Raw genomic sequence first — 20,299 nt, forward strand, 5'->3', positions numbered from 1 at the left:
ATCCTCTGAAGTCTGCTACCGGTTCTGTGAGTATGTTACTGAGCACGCGCTTAGCACGCACATGTGCATCTAAGGCGCGCCCGCGCAGCACTAAAAAAGGAACATTTTGAAGCCTTCCGAGTCTGCAAAGGTAAGTAGTCCCCCGACTCCACCCCACAAGGGTTTACGGGGTCATTAAAAGACAAAAATAAAAATAATAATGATACTTAAAAGATGCACTTTCCTCTACCTTTCTCCTTTAAGACAATTGGGAGGGGGGACACAATTTTCTCTTAAAACCAGGTCTGAACTGAGGCTGTACAGAGAAAAGCAAAACATCTGCAGCAGAGACAGCATTGAAATTATGTCAGAATGCTTTCAGCAGTCACTTGAACCACCCAATCAATGCACTTCGGCTATAGTAAGTAATGATGACTGGAGCAGGTGGTATTCTGGAAGGTATCTACAAGATTTATTTATTTATTTGGTTAGTTGGTTGGTTTTTAAACTCATTTATTAAATTTATATTACCACCCATCTTGCTGTTTGCCCATTCATAACGAAGATGGTTCATTGTTTATCTAGAACAAGGTTTTTCAAACTTGGCAGCTTTTCAACTTCCAGAATTTCCTAGCCAGCCTGCTCACTGCAAATTCTGGGAGTTGAGGTCCACCCATTTCAAAGTTGCAAAGTTTGAAAAACACTGCTTTAGATAAACAATGAACCACCTTCATTGTGAATGAACAAATAGCGAGATTTGGGGTGTGTGTGTGTGTAATATAAATTTAGTAAACAAAGCGCTATGATTTCATTATTTTGTAATTTGACAGAAAGCTTTGGAAAATTAAATCAGAGAATTTTACTTTATGGAAAACATGGTCATGCTAAACCAGGGGTGAAATTCAGCAGGTTCTAACAAGTTCTGGAGAACTGGTAGCGGAAATTTTGAGCAGTTCGGAAAACTGGCAAATACTACCTCTGGCTGGCCACAGAGTTGGGTGGGCATGGAGATTTTGCAATATTCTTCCCCCAGGAGTTGGGAGGGAATGGGGATTTTGCAGTATTCTTCCCCTGGAGTGGAGTGGGAATGGAGATTTTGCAGTATCTTTCCCCTGCCATGCCCACCAAGCCACACCTACCAAGCCACAAGCCACGCCCACAGAACTGGTAGTAAAAAAATTTGGATTTCACCACTGTGCTAAAATATTCTCAAGATAATAGCTAAGAATAAAAAGATTCCTGGAAAACTTTTAAGTTAGAGCTCTCTTTACCGACTGTTGTGTGTTTTGCTCAGTGTCACAGTTTACCAGACCTACAATTATAACACCTCACTTTTCACGTTCAGATTTACACTTAAATTCACTGTTAAATTGAATTTCTTTTCCTATGGATCAGAACAGATGCATACATAATACAAATTGAGAAAATCACCTGAAGAAATTAAGACTTTTAATATTTCAGGGGGAGCTGAAGATTGACAAGGGAAGCACACGCATGCTAATGCTTTAAAAACGTATTTTATTGATCCGATTGCAAGATGCTGTTATTTGGTGTTAACATTTCCAGTCATTAAAAGCCAATCAATGAAATGGTGGTCAAATATGCAGTATGATTAAAGAAGTCAAAAAGCTCTTACAACAGCATTCAGCTGGAAGGAATGAAAACTGTTTATTGACTTCTTGGAGGCTGAATATGAACAGTATTTCATTCCCACACAATAAACTGGTCATTTGGCTTTGAAATGACAATGGTTTGTTACGGTTAGTCTCCCTATCTTGTTTCATTTTTTAAAAATGGACCAAATAAGTAAGTGTGCATTTTTTTTCTACCAGTGATAGAACGGATGAATATAATTACAGCTATATTCCCTGAGGGAAGATGACAGTTCACAAGTTAAGGAATAAGCTGAAGTCAGTTATAAACTGAGGACAGTTATAAATTGAGGAATAACCATGGTTAGAAATTAAGAAATTAATTTTAATTCAAGAGATTCAAAAGGGCTTAAGTTTGCCAGTCAAATTAACCATTTAACCAAGAGACAGTACTAAAGGTAAAATAAAAAAGTCCTCCTACTACAAGTAGTTCCTCGAATTATGACCACAATTGAGTCCAACATTTCTGTTGTTAAGTGAGATGTTGGTTAAGTGAATTTTGCTCCATTTAATGACCTTTCTTGCCTCAGTTGTTAAGTGAGTCACTGCAGTTGATAAGTTACTAACACGGTTGTTAAGCAAATCTGGCTTCCCCATTGACTTTGCGGGTCAGATGGTTGGATACAACAATGGTCATAAGTATGAATCAGTTGCCAAGCATCTGAATTTTGATCACATGCTCATGGGGATGCTGCAAAGGTTGTAACTGTGAAAAACAGTCATAAGTCTTATTTTTCGGTGCCGTTATAACTTTGAACTGTCACTAAATGAACTGTTGTAAGTCGAGGACTACCTCTACTATAAATATCAGGCAATGCTGAGCAATTAATTTCTCAAGGATAACGCTAAGCCTCATGTCAGACATTGAATAAGGATCTTTAGTGAGTGGAGCTTAAAATTCTGCCAAGTAAGTTAACATTAAAAAGAAATTCTCTCCAGGAAGCTGGGGGTGCTGATGTAAACCTTTTTGCTGGAAACGGATCTCGTCTCTGCTGCCAACGTCTGACTTGGCCAACTGTTAACCTCCTTCAATTACATTTACATATATATATATATATATATATATATATATATATATATATATATATATTTACATATATGTATATATATATACATTTACATATATATATATATATTCCTTACACAATACAGCAGCCTATCCTGGCAATGTGTTTTTTTTTCAGTGCTTCTGAGGGGATGAACTCTCAAAGAAAATGTCTACGGATAAAAAATGGCACCGGAATCTGAGTTCTGCAGAAGCATGAGGGACTTTTAGAACACAACAGGAGCGTTTCTGAAAGAAGAGACACCTCTCTGACAATAAACTTTGGTAAGTCCTCGATTTACAACAGTTCATTTAGTGACTGAACAAGTCACTGGAAAAAGGGACTTGTGACCATTTTTCACACTTATGACCATTGCAGCATCCCCATGGTCACATGTTCAAAATTCAGACGCTTGGCAACTGAATTCAATTTATGACGGTTGTAGCATCCCGGGCAGTGGTGGGTTGCCCCCGGTTCGCACCGGTTCTATAGAACCAGTAGTAAAACCGGCGGGAGGCTCCGCCCACCGACCCTGATGTCATCAAAATGCTTCTGTGCTTGCACAGAAGAGCGCATGTGCACGCTTGCTTCGCCCGCGCGCCCGCACGACCCCGCTGTGAACTGCTAGTAAATCCCCTTTTGTGACTTTTTGACTGGAAAAGTCAATGGGGAAGCCAGATTGACTTAACAACGGTGTTATTAATTTAACAATTGCAGCGATTCACTTAACAACAGGGGCAAGAAAGGTCATAAAATGGGGCAAAATTTACTTAACTAATATCTCACTTAGCAACAGAAATTTGGGGCTCAATTGTGGTAGTAAATCGAGGATTACACGCTTTTTAATTCTGTCTCTTTAAAAAAAAAGCTTCTCTTTTTTTAAAGGTACTTTCCTGGGGCATTTTAAGTAAATTTAACTGTTGTAAGCAATGCATTCATGAATAGCTGGAGAAAGGGCTGTGGGGCTGCAGTAAATGATCTTCTTGAATATCTATAATCTTTAGGAGCTACCTGTGCAAATTCGTCAAAAGTAATTGACAAGGTTTGCACCCTGTGAGCTGACACCTCATTTAAGTTTCAGTCGGGATAAATATTCGTATTTCCTTGTCAATAAAAACAGGAGACAGATAATGTGAGGTTTGGGGTTTTTTTTCTCCCAAAATTTAAATTGCGTTGGAACACAACAAGACAATTTTTGAGATATGGACACCTGAGTGCATAAATTGGCCAATTTTGAGAGGTGGGCAAGGCTGGTTTTATGGCTTCTTGAATAATATGCTGCACCAAATTGGGCTTACTGCTGTGATTTATATCTTTGGGAGGTTCCTAGTGCGAAGTGTGTGTTGTACTTTATTACATTTTTTTTATCAGCGTGCTTATGAAACATTCTTCATGCCAGCAATACTGAATTCAAGCAGTTTTACAACACAGATATACACTTAAAATATATATGATTGCAGATTGTAATCACAGTTGAATAAATTCAAGACTGGCCAAAGTCCAAAAGAGAATCCAATGTAAGTTTTAGCTTTGCTCCAGCATTTCAAAGTGTTTTTCAGAGACTCTAGCTAAGCACAGGAGTACAGGTAGTCCTCAGCCTATGACTACAATTGAGCCCAAAATTTCTGTTGCTAAGCGAGACAGTTGTTAAGTGAGTTTTGTCCCATTTTACGACCTTTCTTGCTGCAATCATTGAAATGGTTAACTTACTAACACAGTTGTTAAATCAGGGGTGTCACTTGATGTATTGTGACTTTTTCCCCCTTCGTTAAACCATGGTGGGCGTGACCAGTGTGTGTGACGAATCCGGCCTGCGGGCCGCAAGTTTGACACCCCTGTGAATCCGACTTTCCCACTGACTTTGCTTGTCAGAAGGTCGTAAAAGGTGACCACATGACCCCGGGACACTGGGACAACCGTCATAAATATGAGCCAGTTGCCAAGCATCCAAATTTTGATCAGGTGACCATGAGGATGCTGCAATGGTCCTAAGTGTGAAAAATAAGTCATAAGTCGCTTTTTTCAGTGCAGTTGTAACTTTGAGTGGTCACTAAACAAACTGTTGTAAGTCAAGGACTACCTGTATCTCAAATGGATTCCGCTGTTCTCACAATAGAAAAATAAGTTCTTTTCTCAGTCCAGGAATTTGTTACAGAGTGTGCAAATGTTTAGGAGTGAAAGCCCAGATCTGGTGTTTAAGTAGCATCCTGAAGTACTCCAAGAAATATTCAAGGGGGGAAAAAAAAGTAGATCTGATTTAACACAGTTTCAGTTTAATTTAGTCAACATTAAATAAATTAACATACCATTTTTAATCCTGGTGTATTGAATTATCGGTTTCTTCCCAACAACTGGGACTGGAAAAAAGAGCCAGGCATACAAAGAGGCAAATTTTGATTTATTGTTTAAAACTAAAAACCATGACAAAAGAATTCCAGTGACTGCTTTGAATCAAGTGCGCGTTCTCCTTTTGCTGCAATCAGTATTCAAATTATTGTACTGATAATTTCTGTATTTTCTCCCATCTGCTTTAAATAATCCCTTCTCATTTGGGCAGAAACAGTAGTGTTGGTCTGTTCCTTGAATAGTAATGGTCAGATCTGGTATCAGGCTGTTTGTTTCTTGACTGTGCGAGAACCCGTCATACTAATAATTTCCGTCTGTGGTCATAATAAAATCTGCGGCTTGGTGGCAATGTTTGCAGCAGTTCTGGGGTGGGTGGGGGTGGGAGCTGATGTTTTAGTGCTAAACCCTGGTGTCAGCATTCTATGAACTGGAATATCTTGCGATCATGAGAAATGGGCTTCTGTTTGTGTTTATTTGTGTGTTTGTATTTCAGGAAGAAGAAAAGGCAGAAGAGAAGATGTAAAAATTCTTATTTTATTTTATTTTATTTATTTGCATCCCACTTTTATTATTTTTACAAACAGCCCAAGGTGATAAACACACCTAAAGCACCTTCCTCCTCCTATTTTTCCCATAACGACAATCCTGTGAAGTAGGTTGGGCTGAGAAAGAGCGACTGGCCAAAGTCATAGCTTAATCTTAACCACTAGATGAAACTGCCTCTCTCTACTTGTATATAATCATGTTTGGAAATAACTATGGAATATGGAAAATCAGTATAGGGCTTTTAAAGATAAGTCTTCAGGAACTTTTCAGCTTAATTTTATGTATGTAGACGGAGCCAGCCATCTGGAATAATAAAAAAAAAATTGGATTGCAGCAATACATTTGAGAAGCTTTTAAAAATCAGAATCAGAATAAGCTGGAACCGTGGAGGTCTTCTAGTCCAGCCCCCTGCTCAAGCAGGAGATCATTATCAGTAGATTATTCCCAAAGATAGGATCATGATCCTCAATAGAAACAATATTACGTAGCCCTGCACTAAGTATTTCAATTCAATCTAATCAGAATAGAGCTGGAAGGAACCTGGAAGGTCTTCTAGTCCAACCCCCTGCTCAAACAGGAGACCCTATACCAGTGATGGCTAACCTTTTTGTTGTCGTGTGCCAAAAGTGGGGGGGGGAGTGTGGGGGGTGGAGCGCACGCGTGCCCACACCCATAATTCAATGTGCCCCCCCGGTGCATGCACGCGCGACCCACTGCTTTTGGCCTGCGATGGCACAGTGGGCCCGGTTTTTTTGCCCTCCCCAGGCTCCACAGGCTTTCTAGGAGCCTGGGGAGGGTGAATACGGCCTTCCCCAACCCCCCCAGAGGCCAGAAACGGCCCATTTCCCAATTTCCAATGGGCCCGAAAGGCCCGAAAATCAGTTGACTGGCATACGCATGCACGCTGGAGCTGAGCTAGGGCAAACACTCGCGTGCACACAGATATGGCTCCACGTGCCACCTGTGGCACGCGTGCCATAGGTTCGCCATCACGGCCCTATACCATTTCAGACAAGTGACTGTCCAGTCTGTTTTTAAAAACTTCCAGTGATGAAGCAACCACAATGTCTAAAGGCAAGCTGTTCCACTGGTTAATTGTCCTCACTGTTAGGAAATTTCTCCTCAATTCCTGGTTGCTTCTCTCCTTGATTAGTTTCCATCCATTGTTTCTTGTCCTGCCTTCTGGTGCTTTGGAAAATAAGTTGACCTCCTCTTCTTTGTGGCAGCTTCCCAAATACTGGAATATATAAAAATAAAAAAATTATATACGTGTGTGTGTGTGATATATATAAAATAAAAAATAAAAAGGAGTATGCTGGGATATAAATCAGCTAGAATATACTTCTAGGAAAAGGAGGTTCTGTCTAAGAAAAGCTTGTAAAAAATTAATTTTTGTCTTAGATGTCAGACTTCGATGCTATCTCAAAATAAATGAATTTCCAAACTGCCAATCTTTAAGGAAATCTTTTCTTTAATTGAGCACAGCTACCAGATCATGACTCGATGCGGACAAGACTGACCTTTTGCCCCCCAATCCCTTCCTTTCCGATCCCCAATCTCTGCTTCTCATTGGCTATCTTCCAAGTCATTCTTCAGACTTCTTGTCTCGTCATTTCCCAGGAATGCCCCCCCTCCTCATTTCCACGACAACCCGACTTCAAAGGGATTTAGCAGGCAAAAGTTCAGAGCTTATCTCTCTCTCTCCTCTGCTCTCTATGCCAGCGTTGAAGCGCTGACATTATAGTGCTGTCATGAATATGAAATGGATATATATATATATATGTATATGTATGTATATATATGTCTTCTTAAGTTTTCGCAGATGTGTATATGCAAAAAATTAAAATCTTGGGTGTTTTCCCGCGTGATGTTAAATAAGTTAGTTAAAATGTTTAAAATTCTGGTTAAAATCCTAGTTTAAAATCTTCCAAAAATCCTTACAGAGCACTCTGCAAGGTCCTTTAAGACCTTAGCTAAAATCCTACCAGTACCTTAAAAATTTTTCTTTCTAGCAACGTTTCAACAGGCTCACAACCCTGTCGAATATCCCCTCTAAATAAGAGCCTGAAAATGACAGGGTTGTGAGCCTGTCAAAACGTTGCTAGAAAGAAAAATTTTTTTTAAGGTACTGGTAGGATTTTAGCTAAGGTTTTATAGGACCTTGCAGAGTGCTCTGTAAGGATTTTTGGAAGATTTTAAGCTAGGATTTTAACCAGAATTTTAAACATTTTAACTAACTTATTTAACATCACGCGGGAAAACACCCGAGATTTTAATTTTTTGCATATATATATATATATATATATATATATATATATATATATATATATATAAAGGTATGAGAAACCCTGCTTGCTTCCAACGCATCTAGAAGAGGCCTCAAATTTATTCACATTACCGCACGTTAAAATACTAAAAATAGATCTAATGTTAACTCATAAATGTGGACCAATCAAAATCAGAACACTATAAACTAGGGTACTCTCAAACCAATTTAATTAATTGTCATAGACATGGAAACACTGAATAGGGATAATACAAACTGAAAAGTTTCAGTTAGCCCTCAGGCTGAAGAACGGTTAATTTGCTGAAAGGTGAACTGTGGAATATATTTTCCACGCTTTAACAATGCAGTATGTCTTCATGTAGCCTAACTGAGGATTAACAAAATAAAATAAAAAAATAAAAAAATGAGGCTTTTGGACCATTCTGTATTTTACTCACTGACTTGATATGCAAGAGAATTACAGTAATTTGAGGGGGGGGAGGGGGGAGGATCTCAGACATTGTCCTATTTTGCAATGTTAATTTAATGGATTAAAGATGGGCTTAGGTTAGATAAGAATGGTGAAGACAATACATCAGAAAGTGAACATTGAATCTTCCTTTGACATCTTCATATTATTCTTCTCACTTAAACCCTTTTTGGTCTACCAAGTCCTGTAGATCAGGGGTCCTCAACCTCTGGTGCGTGGATTGACATGGGGCCACGGGATGCCAGAAACTGGGCCGCAAAAACACGCGAAGCCCCATCCACAGGATGCAGGCAACGCAAAAGCATACCCCCTCTGGTCCATGGAATAAATTTCCTGACAATGAGAACAACTAATCAATGGAACAGATTGCCTCCAAGACTAGTGGGTGCTCCATCGCTGAGATTTTCATGAAGACACTGGACAGCCATTTGTCTGGATAGGATAAGGTCTCCTGATGGACTTGACTGGAATACCTCCAATGTCCCTTACAGCCTTGACTCTATTCTATTCTAAACCATGTTTTGGCATTATAGATACAAGTTCCATGTTCTTCTGCGATATGGACAAGAGATCACAGAGGTGATCATGGCTGAGCCTATTAATCTATGATCAGCATAGACAAAAGCAATAATAGAATATGCTTTTGAGTAGGAACAGTCTCTTGTTAGTCTGAATGAGGCATTTGCCTCAGATAGCAGATGTTCTCCTGCCTTCCAAAAAGGACACAATTGCCATGTTAGACAAATTATTTTATTTAATTTCAGTAAAGTGGATTCAATATGACAATATAAGAAGATTTACAACATTGGCACTGTAAGAAAGATTTAACTGTCAGTCTAATTGGCATCTATATATGAAATGGTGAACGGGCACTTGGTCTTTTCCTCAAGCAATAACAAGGCTGGCCCTGGCCCTGGCTTTTAACTGACCACAAAAGTATCTCCTCACACTCTAGATAAATTTAGCGCTTCATCTCTCTCTCTCTCTCCCTCCCTCCCTCCCTCCCTCCCTCCCTCCCTCCCTCTCTCTCTCTCTCTCCCTCTCCTTCCCCCTCCCCCCTCTCTCTCCCCCCATAAACCTAACGGAGAACCTACATTTGTGGTGTTATCATAGTCATTCTGAAATGGACTGAGTTATGTCAGCTGTTAGTTGCAGATGCAAGGACAGTTGCCATGCCAGTAGAAGCATGCCCAAACCAAATGCCTGACTTTTTCTAAGTGCCTGTGAGAATCTGTGGCTTCCGTTGCCCCTGGTCCAGCATCGGTTATATTTAAAGACTGTCTTTAGGGTCGCCTGGAGAAACAGTATGGACTTTTGAGTTCATTTAATCCTTTGCAGAAGAAGAGGAGGGATAGAGCAGGTAAATGTGGAAATGAAAGGAAGCTGACTTTCTTTCTTCTGACTCAGAAGCCAAGATTACAAAACAGCAAATGCAAACAATTATGCTTATGCCAAAATGTAAAATCATTACTAAGAGTTTTTGCTAGGAAAGTAAATAAGGAAGGGATCATAATGTGTCAGAGGCATTACTCTGCTAGGCTCCAAACAGGGCAGGAATTTTGCCAATTTACACTATTTTAAGTCTTCTCTCAAGAGGGTTTTAGCCTGGCAGTCCTGAGAGTTTTAGCATATAAATATATTTGTTGGATGAAAATTTGCTGACTGATGCAACTTCATCAACAGGTTGATTCCTCTTTGCTTTTGGCTTTACTAAAACAAATATTCTAGCTGCAGAACATTTCTATGTTATATTGCAGGATTTGAATGAACAATGAATGGTATAAATATACAATGGCAGACCTAATATTTTATTTATTTATTTATTTATTTTTGAATTTGTATACCGCCCTTCTCCCTGAGGACTCAGGGCGGTGAACAGCCAAATAAAAACATCAAATACAAATATTAAAATACAGTTAAAAATATATATATAAATTTGGCCCCATTAATTAAAACAATAAACCAAACAATTAAAAAAACATGTAAAAAGAATTAGGCCAGCCCGGCTTGTTGGAAAAGGAAGGTTTTAAGGGCACGGCGGAAGGCACTGAGGTCATGGATTCTCCTTATCTCAGGGGGCAACTGATTCCAGAGGGTGGGAGCCCCCACAGAGAAGGCCCTCCCCCTGGGGGTCACCAGCCTGCATTGTTTGGCTGATGGCACCCCGAGGAGGCCCTCTCTGTGGGAGCGCACGGGTCGATGGGAGGTCGTCGGTGGCAGCAGGCGGTCTCGGAGATAGCTAGGCCCTATGCCATGGAGCGCTTTAAAGGTGATAACCAACACCTTGAAGCGCACCCGGAAGACCACTGGGAGCCAGTGCAGCTCGCGCAGGAGCGGTGTTACATGGGAGCGCCATGCTGCTCCCGTCACTACCCGCGCTGCTGCGTTCTGGACCAGTTGGAGCCTCCGGGTGCTCTTCAAGGGGAGCCCCATGTAGAGAGCGTTACAGTAATCAAGGCGAGAGGTCACGAGGGCATGAGTGACTGTGCACAGGGAATCCCGATCAAGAAAGGGCCGCAACTGGCGGATCAGGCGAACCTGATAAAAGGTCCCCCTGGTTACAGCCGTCAGATGTTCCTCCAAGGACAGCTGTGTATCCAGGAGGACTCCCAGATTGCGAGCCCTCTCTGTGGGGGCCAAAGACTCGCCCCCAATAGTCAGTGATGGAGTCAACTGACTATATCGGGATGCCGGGAACCACAGCCACTCAGTCTTGGAAGGGTTGAGCCTGAGCCTGTTCCTCCCCATCCAGATCCGTACAGCCTCCAGGCACTGGGACATCACTTCAAGGGCATCATTGGGGTGGCCTGGGGTGGAGATGTACAGCTGAGTATCATCAGCGTACTGATGGTATCTCACCCCAAAGCCACGGATGATCTCGCCCAGCGGCTTCACATAAATGTTGAACAGGAGGGGCGAGAGGACCGACCCCTGAGGCACTCCACATATAAGAGGCCTCGAGGTCGACCTCTGCCCCCCTGTCAACACGAACTGCGACCGGTCGGAGAGAAAGGAGGAGAACCACCGTAACACGGTGCCCCCCATCCCCAACTCTTCCAACCGGTGCAGCATGATACCATGGTCGATGGTATCAAAAGCCGCTGAGAGGTCTAACAGGACCAGAACAGAGGAGCAACCCCTGTCCCGAGCCCTCCAGAGATCATCAACCAACGCGACCAATGCCGTTTCCGTGCTGTGCCCAGGCCTGAAACCAGACTGGAACGGATCCAGATAGGATGTTTCCTCCAGGAATTGCGGAATATTTAACAGGGTTGCTTTGGAAACATGTATCCCAGACAAAACAAATCAAAAAAGTGACCAGATAGTTGAAAAAGTCTTCTATCTAACAATTTGTTCCTGAAAAGCAAATGTAGATTTATCTTCCAAATTAGTTTATTTCTGATGTGTAGGTGGGTGGGTGGGTGGGTTTGCTTGCAGGTTCACAGATATTTGCTTTCTAGGTATCAACTTCCTAGTTATTTATATGTAAAGTAATTTTATGTAAAAGAGCCTGAGCAGTTTGTTTATATCTTTAAAGCCAAATACATATGTAAATTAAGGAATAAAGCTGAAAACTCAAAATTGGGATATAACCTCGGTGCCACTGAACCCATAGCTTTTATAAGCAATGCCTAATTAGTGAATATTTTGGTAAGCATTTCTATGTATTTTTAGACTAGCTGATGAAAACAGGAAATGCCTCACCCCCCCCCCAAAGTCCTTCTATATTCCATTCTGTCTCACTGCCACCCACTCCCATGAATTGCCCAGCATACAGGAGACTGAAAAAAGCAAAACAAGATATTTTTTCCCCTAGCTACTGTTGGAAGAAACATCCTTCTAGGTTCTGCTCCAAGTGGGGAAAAAGACACTGGAAACATGGACACTGCTTGGAAAGATGGTTTAATGGTGGACAGGATCACATGGCTTGAGTTCCTGAACAGAAAAAAGGGCAGATACAGTAAATCCTCGGGTTTTTATGCTCTCTCTGGCTTTACATTTCCTGGGCCCCCGAAAGAGTATCCTGATTGGTTGTCAGACTCCCAGGGGGTGGGGGTCTTAGCTAGCCTTGCTGGTTGATGGTCACATGTGCTTCCCAGGTCACGTGGTGAGTTTTGGTTGCTAGATGGGGCCCATTGTGTTGGTTTCTGTTGCTATTGTGTTGCAAATGTCCTTTGACAAAGGATTGGGTTTCTGTCTCTGGCCCATTGACAAAGGGTGGGGGGCAGGAAGGTGGGAGCTGCTTTGTCTGTAAAATATGCTTCTCCATTTCTCATCCAGGGAAACACAATACTCTGCCTTTTTTCATATTTCCCAAAATATTTCACTCTTCCAGGAAAGGGGTGGGTGCTAACTTCCTACACTACTCTTGTATAATTCAAGAGTATACAATAAAAAGACCACGTGTGCACATGCATCCAGAAATACAGAAGCAAAAAAACCTGGATTATACCAATTAGGGGATTCCGCTACATCAGGGGTTCCAATCTTGACAAGATTAAGATGCACCTGGGTGGTTGGGGAATTCTGGGAATTGAAGTCCATGTATCTTAAAAGTTGCCAATAGGAACTCCTGCTCTACATCTTCTTGGTCACAAGACCTTTCTGGACTCATCTTCCAGTATCTTTTCCTCTCCAAATTTTGCAGGGCCTGGACTGACTGAGCGAGAATAATGAAAACCTGTTTCCTGTCTTGCAACATTCTCATGAAGGCCTAAGTGGCACCATGCTCACAGTCAACCCCATAGCCTGGGGAAAAAAAGTTTTGTGAATTCTGCACTTCTTCTACAGTTGGCCCTTTGTCAATGTTTATGGAATATGAATGCATTTGAACTGATGTCTGCATGGAAGTTCATCTAGAAATCTTATACTCATATTATGTCACTGGAAATAAAAGAGGGAGAGGGAATATGATCCTGCAAAGATAACCTTAGGAGAGCAGTTTGAAATGATTGTTAGTGACTGGATTTCTGGATTGGATTCTGCGAATGTAATGAAACCTTATTTTAATAGATTAATTGGGGATGGGGGATATGTTAGTCACAAATACCCATAAAATAGGAAAATACATCATCTTGGTGATTTGAATCATTTGCATAATGATATCATTACGCCCATGAAATAATTGATGACATTATGCAAATGAGCATAAGTGGCAGAGAAAATAGTTCATTGTATCAATATTCTATAAAATCAAGGTTTCTTTGCCCTGCCAAAGACATATTGCATAGCCAAGTCTAAAGTTAAGAGTTAGGGTATAACCTCTTTACCTAACTTCTCAAGCTTGCATATGCAGTTTTATATATTCTTCTTCTTTTTTTTGGGTAATTTTATTAAGCTTTGTTGTTAGTTGCAAAGTCGTGTCTGACCCATCGCGACCTCATGGACAACGTTCCCCCAGGCCTTCCTGTCCTCTACCATCCTCTGATATAAATTACAAATGAAAATTAAAATAGTGGAAAAATAGGGAAGGAAAAAGGGGAGGGCGAGAGAAATGTAGGATAAAGGGGAAAAAAAGAAAGATAAACATTGGCTTTCAACTCTTTTTAGCACAGTAGAATAAAACAACATTGCAGCCTCAATTTTTTACTTTTACATACTTAATATCTACTAGCCATTTCTATGAAAACAAACTTATCTAATCTGCAAAACCAAAAATCCACTTTCATTTTTTTTTTCCTATCTCAAGCGTAAAATCCAGAAGTGGTTTCCAAGTAGAAACAAAGTTGGATGTATTCTTTTCTTTGATTAGAGCAGTTAATTTAACTATCTCTGCTAGTTCCATCAGTTTTTCCAGCCATTCATCTATTGTGGGGTTAGGGTATCTTTCAATTTTTGTGCATCAAGCATTCTTGCCACTGTCAACATATATAACAACAAGGTTCCAGATTCCCTGCCCCTCCCCCCCCCAAGTTCTTTGTCCATCGAGCATAAAAAAAAGTGTCTGGAAGCTCACATATACAGTTTCTGGTTTTTGTACACTCAGATAAAAAGTGGACCTACAGTATGTTCGTATCCATCATGCCATTCTCATTTGGACCAAGCATTGCTATGCAGATTGTAGAAAAGGACTAAGAAATGGTAATTCCACTCCCCCCTCCAAATACAGGCATGAGACAAGAAGAGAAAGTTAACTAACACTGGCATATAGAAGTACCATTCACTACATCTCCCCATGTCGTTCTAATCTTGTAAAACATCCTTGCTTCCATCCCATCCATACACTACACAACTCCTGCACTTATGATCTTCATAAACTATCTATTCTTAGATCCCCTCCCCACCCCCTATTTCTATGTCCAGATAAAGAGTATGGCTTGGCAGGAGTTCAAAATTTACTGATAGGGCCAGGAGGTCTGTGTAGAGTTACAAATGGTTGATTCAGTTCAACAAAGCTTCAGTAATATCACTCAACTGAACTAGACTCATGAATTCAAGCAGAAACTTGTTTCAAAGAAACAAATTTAATTGGAAATACAGGTAGTCCTTGAATTACGACCACAATTGACCCCAAAATTTATGTTGTTAAGTGAGTTTTGCCCCATTTTATGACTTTTCTTGCCTCAATTGCTAAGTGATTCACTGCATTTAAGTTAGTAACCTGGTTATTAAATGAATCTCGCTTCCCCATTGACTTTCCTTGTCAGAAGTTCACAAAAGGGGATCACATGACCTTGGAACATAGCAATGGTCATAAACATGAATCAATGGCCAACCATGATCATGGGGATGTGGGAAAGATCGTAACTGTGAAAAATAGTCATAAGTCACTTTTTTCATGTAACTTTGAACAGTCACTAAACGAACTGTTGTAAATTGAGGACTACCTGCAGTGTACACCCTTTAAAACTCAAAATAATTAGAGACAATACCACCATAACTCAACCAGTGATTCTCCCTATGAAAAGCAAATGCAGAACAGAAGAGAGGGAAGGGTAGAAGGGAGGCTAGTCTGTGATGCTCAGGAAATTGAGCACTAAAGACAACAGGAACACCAAAAGAGAGAGCGAGGGAGGGAGGGAGGGGGAGAGAGAGAGAGAAAGAGAGATGGAGAGAGAAGGGCTTTAATTCTGAAGTAACTTCATGAAGTTGTTTGCATATTCATTAAAACAATGAGCTCCCATCTCTTTGCTTTTACATGCCGTCCCCTTTTCACATTTTTCCCCTAATGAAGATGACTTTAGTTTGAAATGACATTACCAAGCCTTATAATCAAGACTGGTGAATAGAAAAGTGGGTAGACAGAAAGTCTGTAAATGGGGTGAAAGCCGTAAGCTTTCTTTGCCCAAGGCTGGCCTTCTCAATGTCTCAGCATTTCTTTAACATGTCTAATCTTGGAAAGATGTAAAATTTCAGCAAACAGAGTGGGGCTGAGCTAAAGAAGTGTAATGTTTTCTTTTGAGAAAGTGTTTTGGTAGAAGAGCATGAAAGCATTCATTCTTCCTTTTATGTGAACCCTAATATCGTAAGGGGGTGAGCTCCCGTTACTTGTCCCAGCTTCTGCCAACCTAGCAGTTCAAAAGCACGTAAAAAATGCAAGTAGAAAAATAGGGACCACCTTTGGTGGGAAGGTAACAGCGTTCCATGCGCCTTTGGCATTTAGTCATGCCGGCCACATGACCATGGAGATGTCTTCGGACAGCGCTGGCTCTTCGGCTTTGAAACAGAGATGAGCATCGCCCCCTAAGAGTCAGAAACGACTAGCACATAAGTGTGAGGGGAACCTTTACCTTTAATATCCTTTAACAGAAGGAAGGAAGGAAGGAAGGAAGGAATTCTTAGATTCATTTAGTTTGCCCCTTCATAACCAAAATAGCTTAATGTTCCTGTGCTTATTCTTGATCCTTCAGATTACCTGCGCCAAAACTCTAAAGATATATTTTGTTCATCCTATTCCCTTTGCCTTATTTTTCTAAATTACAAAGCAGCATCACTGTTGTGGTCCGCCAGCAGCCTGCAGAGCTGGCAGCGGAGTCGGACAGCGATGAGGCTGAAGAAGTACATGGGCCAGTCCTGGAGGCTGGGGAAGGCCTGGATGAGGGCTCTGCATCAGAGGCAGAGATGGGGCCAGTGCCATCGGGGAGTGAGGTGCAGACTCCAGAGCCTCCAGAGACTGATAGGAGTGAGGCAGAGGAACAGGAGGAGCCTGTTCCTAATGCACACATGAGAAGAGCTGCCAGAAGGCAAGAGCAGCTCAAGCAAAGAGGACAACTCCGGAGTAGGGCCAAGAAATGATTGGCCCCTCCCATAAGGCTTAAAACAGACCAGCAACGGCATTTGGGCTTTGCTGGAAAATAACGTTGGTAGCTTCGTCTTCCTTTTAGTTTACATCTTGTATTTATTTTTGTATCTGAGACTTCTGAACATTTGCCAAGAAAGGCCTTTGGCAGTTTGCCTAATTGGACCAAGATTTGCGATAGGACTGAGGAATTTGTGTTGGGAGGAATATGCTTTAATTTAGTTGAACGAAGCTGGGAATGAAGTAATTCTCAGCTGTTCGAATAAAGTTTGTTTGTTTTTTCACTGACTGATTTTTCCTACTACTTACTTGGGCCTGGGTCACAACAATCACATTTCTATAAAGAAAACTGAGAAATGAAAAGACAGCTTTTGCCACCGTTTGCTTCAATTTCTAAGTTCCTCCAAAAAGTAATCTGAAATAGAGTCTAATCCTGGGGATTATTGTTTCCACTTAGACGAGGAGCATCCAACTTTGACAACTTTAAGACTTATGGACTTCAACTCCCAGAATTCCCTAGTTAGCATGGGGAATTCTGAGGGTTGAAGTCCATAGGTTTTAAAGTGGCCAAGATTGGACATCCCTGATTTAGAGGCTCATATTCATGTATCTCCCATCTAAACTGATATAAGATGGCAACCCTGACAATGTGTGATGGAAGCTCCATCTGTTTTTATGTGTACTGCAATATATTTAAAAATGGAGTGGCACGTCAATCATCACGGCTACCATCTTGACTTTCTTATCCAACCCTGTGGACACTTTTATGTTTCAGCTACTCCAGCTGGGGGTCAAGGAATCCGAGTCATTTTTTCCTCTTGATTTTCCTGCTCTCCCAATAGGAACTGCCTTTAACTTTCTAGATGTCAGTGTGGATATTTAATCTCTTGAATTGTAAGTTTGATTGTATAATACTAGTAGTGCTATAGATCTTGTTCCCTTGGAATACAGAAGGAACATTTTTCATGGAGTGCTGCCAGGGATGAGAATTAACCTGTTTTGCATTTAGTAATTGAAGGGGTGAGCTATTTAATCTCACCACTGAACTGCTTTCACTGGCATTTATCACCTTCCTTTCTTACAGGATTAAAGCAAGGGTTAACGAGATCATTGATATGGCCTTCTAGCACAGCAGTTTCTGGATGATATGTGAGTATTTGTGATTGTGACTCAGCTAGGGAAACTCCAAACCAGCCAATTCCTGGCTAAAATGTCAGTAATATAATTGTAGTGATTTATATTTCTTTCATTCAGGTATGTTTCTCCTTCTTTCCGTCCCTGCTTTTGTATTCCTTGCAGTCGATGTCATCTAAAACGACATGCTGCCTGTACTTTATTGCTTCAAACAGTTTTATATCTGTTTGTGTGAAACTCAGCTTGAAATGATGCTTCAGAAGTACAGTAAGCTATCTATTTACTTAAGACCCGCTTTATAAAATATGTACGAAGAGATATTTTATATATTGTTTATTGAAATGTGGAAACCTTTTCAGTCACGTACATTCTGAGCTACAGTGACTTAAGACTAACTACCTGTCAGTGAAACAGCGGGGTTTAAGAAGCTACAATTCTTTTCCGAATGGCATTTATGGATTTGTCCTTGTTTTGACATTAAAGCCATAAATAGTTTAGGACAAGATTATTGAGAAACTGATCATCTCCATATACATAAGATCTAGTTTTGTTTGGGAATCATTTTCGGGGAGACTAATGTCTTAAATCATGAAGAAAATCTGTCTGTGTGTTTGCTAAGGATTGAAAAATGACTTGATGGCATATAATGAATCAATCAATTATTTTCTTCTGAGTTTCAAGTCTGGCAGAAGTGATTATGGACTTCTCAGTGGTGGCCACTGGGTGGCACAAATGATGTTAATTTTAATTTCTTCAGATAGGCTATGGGATTGCGATTAATAGCTGCAACACCACAATGCACACATTTGCCACATGTTCAGTGCATGATCAGCAACTTTGAGAATACTAATATATGTACATAAGATTCAAATTTGTATATTTAATATATTGCATTCATATTTCATATAAGGACGACTCATGACCAATTAAAATTCTCCATCTGACAAAAACAATTCATACTATCACCTGCAGGAGGCAATGTGTGATATTTTCTCTGGCTCAGAAGGCAATTTCTGCACTGGATTGGCTTAGTGAATATTTGACTCACACAAAACTGGTTCCTTTGGACACAACTGTGAAAAAGTTTCTCTGAAGTCTAAATATAAAGATTAGGGAATGTTCAGTCTCTGACTTTAAGTGCGGAGGAAATTATGACAAATATACAAAATACAGGAGTCTACAGCAATTCACAATGACATCAGGATGATGACACAAACAACATGATGGCATCACACAAAAATGCAATTATGTACTTTCATTGTGACATCTGATGCAAAGCTTAAATGGCCTTATCTGGATTCATGTTATCATTTGCCTTGGATCCTGCCTTTGTCTCCTGTAGATGGCTGTGAAGAATATACGTGCACGAGATGGGACATATGTATACTGTAATGGATCTAACATGGATAAATTGAGAATATTTAACTCTTTGCTCACAGCCTACAATTACAACCACAACTGAGCCCAAAATTTATGCTACTGTGTGAGAAATTTGTTAAGTGAGATTTGCCCCATTTTACGACTTTTCTTGTCACATTTGTTAACTGAATCACTGTTGTTAAATTAGTAACATGGTTGTTAAGTGAAACCGTGAAAGTCTCCATTGACTTTGCTTGTCAGAAGGTTGCAAAAGGTGATCACATGCAACCATCATAAATGTGAATCAAGCATATGAATTTTGATCATGTGACCATGGGGATACTGCAATGATAATAAGTGTGAAAAATAGTCATGTCATTTTTTTCAGTGCCATGGCTGCCATCTTGACTTCTTTTTAAACCCTCTCTTGGATGTCCTCAGACTGTAGGATTCAAAAACCATTCTGGATTGGAATTTGATATCTATGCACATCTCAAGGCTACATAGGGTGGGAAGACTGCTTTAAAACTACAGGCGGTCCTCAATTTACAACCAAAATTGAGCCCAAAATTCATGTTGTTAAATGAGAAATTGGTTAAGTGAATTTTGCTCCATTTTACAACTTTTCTCTCCACATTTGTTAAGGGAATCACTGCAGTTCTTAGTCACACGGTTGTTAAATGAAACTGGCTTCCCCATTGATAGAAAGTTACAAAAGCTGATCACATGATTCCAGGACACTGCAACCATCATAAATGTGAGACAGTTGTCAACCATCTGAATGTAAATCATATAACCATCGGGATGCTGCAAAGGTCATAAGTATGAAAAATGGTCATAAGTCACTTTCTTCAGTGCCGTTGTAACTTCAAACAGTCATTAAGTGAACCACTGTAAGTCAAGGACTATCTGTATGTAGCTGTAGTTTTCTGCTGAAAGTCATTCAATATTGACTGGGGTTGGGATGTGACAATAAACTTAATTATGAATCAATTGCATTTCTTCACATAGTCTGTGATTATGATTACAGTTCAGTTACTACTTCCTGTCTGTCGTAAACTTGGCTGGGGAGAGGCTACAACGATGCCGCTACTAAAACTCAAACACTACAAACAAGATAAAAGGAAGATGAAACTCTGAGCTACAAGAACATAGTGATGTTTAAAATGAAAGAAAAAACAATAGCCCTAAAGCGCATTATTTCATAAATCTTTCCCTAGAAATCTTAGTGGTTGAAAGGAT

At 40.4% G+C, this 20,299-nt stretch overlaps 1 long non-coding RNA gene across 5 annotated transcripts in view; it reads left to right on the plus strand.

Moving 5' to 3' along the window:
• The window catches only part of LOC117672539 (uncharacterized), a 363,153-nt gene extending 343,098 nt beyond the window's left edge, over window positions 1–20,055 (plus strand). For 4 of the 5 annotated variants that reach the window (XR_015733300.1, XR_015733321.1, XR_015733310.1 and 1 more), the window contains one exon: window positions 17,649–20,055. This is a non-coding gene — a long non-coding RNA (uncharacterized LOC117672539). The remainder of the gene's footprint in view (window positions 1–17,648) is intronic. The other variant, XR_015733314.1, reaches the window with a different exon arrangement.
• Window positions 20,056–20,299: the final 244 nt, after the last annotated feature.

Source organism: Pantherophis guttatus, chromosome 3 (genome assembly GCF_059756535.1).
Source record: "Pantherophis guttatus breed Tessera chromosome 3, ASM5975653v1, whole genome shotgun sequence".
Taxonomy (NCBI): domain Eukaryota; kingdom Metazoa; phylum Chordata; class Lepidosauria; order Squamata; family Colubridae; genus Pantherophis; species Pantherophis guttatus.